This window comes from Sciurus vulgaris (assembly GCF_902686455.1).
Source record: "Sciurus vulgaris genome assembly, chromosome: 7".
Lineage (NCBI taxonomy): Eukaryota > Metazoa > Chordata > Mammalia > Rodentia > Sciuridae > Sciurus > Sciurus vulgaris.
The window spans coordinates 45,993,516-45,998,517 of record NC_136467.1 but is presented as its reverse complement, the minus strand read 5'-3'; positions in this window follow the sequence as shown (position 1 = coordinate 45,998,517).

The following is a 5,002-nucleotide window of genomic DNA, read 5'->3' as shown; positions in this document are numbered from 1 at the left end:
ACCACAGGCTGAATGTCTGTGGATGAGACATCTGGGCATTTGCCAATCTCAAGTAGAGGCTTGCAGTGTCAGGGTACACTTTTAAAACCATCCCCTTTTCATTCAGATCAATGCACTAACAGGATTTAGGATAACTCTTAGAGCATTCTCCAGTGCTGAAACAGAAATAATACACCGATAGTTTACTTGTGGTACTCCTGAACTAGGGTGTTGCTAAGTGTTGGAACAGCAGAGTTGTCCACAGGTTCAGAGAAAGCAAGAAAACTGCTTAGAATTTTTGTAAAGATAGGCATAAATTCAGATTATGAAGAAAGCATAAATACCTATTTTTTCAGTATGCAGATGACATTGTATGTTAGTAAACATAAGGAACTTTCAGAAACCATGACTACACCTAATAAAATCAAGTGCCAGAAATTGACTGTATATTAATCAGTATGGGAGTTCTCTCAGGTGGAAAACTTAAAACAGGGGTTTTAAGGAAACTCAATGAATTTCAAGAAAACATAGAGAAATTATTTAATACTCTAACAATAGAACTTGGAAAGGGAATCAAAGAGAAATCTTTGTGCTGAAAAGTATACTAAGTAAAACAAAGAATGAGAGAGAAGGCATTGGTGTCAGAATAGATCGAATAGAAGAAAGAATTAATGAACTCGAAGATGGTTTGTTAAAAAATATGATCAGAGAGGGAAAAAGAAAAACAGGAGGAAAAAGAAAAACAGAATGAAAAGGAATGAAGAATGAAGGTCCTGGGATTGATCCACAGCACTGAACAAACAAATAGTTACGTTAATATATTAAGAAATAGGCACAAGAGAAATATATACAATGCGACATCAAAAATTAAAAATGTGGCAAGAGTGGGTGTCAGTGTAGAGTTGTGGGTTTTTCTGTTTGTTTATGTGTATGGTGCTGGGGATTGAACCCAGGGCTTCATGCGGTCTAGGCAAGAACTCTATCCCTGAATACACCTCAGCCCTAAAATTTCTATTTGTATATTTTATCTCTCTTTTGTTTCTTCTTTTGTCTTTTATTTTTGTTTTTGATGGACATATTTATTATAGGCATTAATAAGGTTCAGTGTGACATTTCCAAACATGCATAAGGTATGCAGTGATCATATCCAACCTCCTTTTACTCACCCTTTCCCCACATCATTTTTAACCTCTACTAATTACCATTTTACATTCAGGTTGATCTTTTTCTCATCTTCCACATGTGAGAGAGGACATATAGTACTTATCTTTCTATGTCTGGCTTATTTCACTTAATATAATGAACTATGATTTCACCCATTTTGCTGCAAATACAGGATTCATTCTTCTTTATGATCAAATAATATTCTTTTGTGGATATACACAGCATTTTCTTTATCCATTCATTTGGTGATGAACATCAAGGCTGATTCTACATCTTAATTATTGTGAATAGAACCATAATAAGCATGAGCATGCAGGTATCTCTTTGCTATTCTGATTTTTGTTTCTTCTCATATAATTTAAAAATAGCTTGTAATCATTTAAAAATAGCTTGGTGCAACCAAAGAGTGATAGTAATAAGCCTTATGTTAACCATGAAGCAAAAGTCTATAATAGGAACACCAAAAATAATAAATAAGGAGTCAAAACAATACTAGAGAAATTTACTGAATCACAAAGAAGGACTGCGATGGGAGAGGGAAGAAGAAACTACAACAAAATTAGAAAATGAATATCAAAAAGGTAATAGTAAGACTGTATTAATTAACAATCACCATTGAATAAAATTCTCCAAAGAAAGGACACAGAGTTGATTGAAGGTAAAAACACAAGATCCAACTATACGTTGCTTGTAAGAAACTCATTTTACTTCCAAGGACATGCATAGAGAGAAAGTTAAGGAATATAGTAAGATATTCCATGCAAATGGAATCCAGAAGTATGCTGGAGTAGTTACATTTATGTCAGATAAAATAGCCTTAAAATCAAAAATAGAAAAAAGAGACAGTCATTTTATGATGAGAAAGGGATCAATTCAACAAGAACTAGTAATTTTAAATATACATCTGTATATTTTATATATATACAAAAGCATCCAAATATGTAAAGCAAATATTAATAGACCTAAACGAATAGATTAAAATCCAATACTATAATTGTAGGATTAACATCTTATGGTTTGGATGTGAGGTATCCCCCAAAAGCTCATGTGTGAGACAATGCAAGAAAGTTCAGGGGAGAAATGATTGGGTTATGAGTCTTAACCCAATCAGTGAATTAATTCCCTGATAGGGATTAACTGAATGGTAACTAGAGTGTTATGGTGTGGCTGTAGGAGGTGAGAATTGGGGTGTGGCTGTGGAGTATATATTTGTATATGGCAAGTGAAGTCTCTCTCTGCTTCTTGATCATGATGAGAGCCACTTCTGTCTGCCATTTCCTTCTGCCATGATGTTCTGCCTCACCTTGAACCCCAAGGAGCCTGCTGTCTATGGATTGCGATCTCTGAAACTGTGAACCCTCAAATAAAATTTTCTTCCTCTATTATTGTTCTGGTTGGGTCCTTTTAGTCACAGCAGTGAAAAAGTTGACTAAAACACACCTCAATTATAACAAGGTACAGACTCCAGAAAGAAAATCAACAAATAAACAACAGAGTGAATTGCACATTAGCCCAGTTGGATCTTATTGACATCTACAAAACATCTCATAGAGCAATTGCATAATATACATTTTTCTCAGTAGCATATGGAACATTCTCCAGGATATGATAGTCCAAAAGCAAGTCTCTACACATTTAAAAAGTTGAGATCATATCAAGTATCTTTTCTGACCACAATGCAATAAAATTGAAAGTCAATAAGAAAGAAAGTTGAAAGTGTTTGAACAACACAGAAATTAAATAACTTACTCCTGAACACCCAGTGGATCAAGGAAGAGGTTAATCAGAAAATTTTTAAAAATTGTTCAAAAAATGAAAATGAAAACACAATAATTAAAATCTATGGGATACAGCACAAGCGTACTGAGAAGAAAGTTTATAGCCTTCAACTCCTACATTGGAAAATAAGAATGATCTTGAATAAATAACCTCTCACAGTGCCTGAAGGAACTAAAAAACCAAAATACCAAAACAACAACAACAAACCCCAAATTAGTAAAAGGAAAGAAATAATAAAAATCATAACAAAATATATGAAATAGATAATAAAAAACGTACAAAACATCAACAAAACAACTCAAAGAACTGTTCCTTCAAAAAGAAAATTGGCAAACCCTTAAATAGACTCACTAAGAAAGAAAACTCAAATAAATAACAGCAGAGATGAGAAGAAAGACATTACAACCAACACCACAGAGATATAGTGTCATTGGAGATTATTATGATCCACTATATGACAAGAAATTTGATAACTTAGAAGAGATGGATAAATTCCTAGTCAATCATCCTATCAATACTGACTCATGGAGGCATAAAAAACCTGGAGACAAAGAACAAGTAAAGAGATGAATCAGTAATAAAAGTTTTTCCATTAAAGAAATGCCCAGGATCATTTGACTTCACTACTGCGTTCTACCAAACATGGAAGAACTAATACCATTTCTTCTTTAATTATTCCAAAGAATTGAAGAGGAAGGAATGCTTTCAGATTCTATGAGGCCAGTATTATCTTGAAAATAAAAACTGGACAAGGACAAAACACAATAAAGGAAAAGAAAAAAATACAGGTCAAAATCCTTGATGAACATAGATCAAAAATCCTCAAGAACACACTGGCAAATTGAATCCCATATCAGATTATTCACCATGATTAAGTGGGTCATCTCAAGGATTCAAGAATGGTTATCATATGCAAATCAATAAAAATGATGTACCATGTCAACAGAATGATGGCTAAACAACACATAATCAATAGATAAAGAAAAGGCATTTGGTATAATTCAACATTGCTTCTGGAGAAAACTGAACAAATAAGATATAGAAAGAATATACCTCAACATAATAAAGACCTGGTATACCAATCCAACAGTAATCATTATACTGAATGAGGAAATACTGAAAGTTTTCTCTTTAAAATCTAGAGTAAGACAAGTATGCCTATTATCACCACTTTTATTCAACATAGTACTGTAACTCCTAGCCAGAGAAATCCAGCGAGAAAAAGAAATTAAAAGGGGATCCAAGTTGGAATAAAGTAAGTTAAATTGTTACTGTATATAAGTGACATACTTTGAGATATAGAAAACCCCAAAGCCTTAACCAAAAAACTACTAGAATTAATAAATTAATTCAGCAAAGTTTCAGGATGCAAGATAAATATGCATAAATCATTAGCATTACTATGTACCAATATACAAAGTAGAAGTCAAGAAATCAGTGTTACTTCAATAATTACCAAAATATACCTAGGAATAAATTCAATCTTTGGGTTGAAAGATATCACAATAAAAACGGTGAAATAATGATATTGAAGGGAAACAAAAAATGGAAACAACCTGTGTTCATGACATTGAAGAATAAATATTGTTAAAATATCTGTATTATCAAAAACAATCTAAAGATTCAATGCAATCCCTATCAAAATACCAAAGACGATCTTCAGCAAACTAGAAAAAAAAATCCTAACATTTATCAGGAATCACAAACACTTCAAATACTCAAAGCAATCTTAAGCATGAAGAACAAAGTAGAAGGCATTGCACAACCAGACTTCAAAACCCACTGTAAAGCTATAGTAATTAAAACAGCATGCTATTGGTATAAATAGACACACAAGAATGGAACTTAAAAAATTGAGACCCTGGAAATAAACCAATGTTCTACAGCCAATTCATTTTTTCAAAACTGCTAAGAACATGCATTGCAGAAAAGACAGTCTTTTCATAGATGGTGCTGGAAACTGGATATCTACAAAGCAGATCAATGAAGCTTAACTCTCCTTTCCTCAAAAGTAACAAAAACCAACTCAAAATGGATTAAAGGCTTAAATATAAGACCTGAAGCTGGGGAATAACTAGAA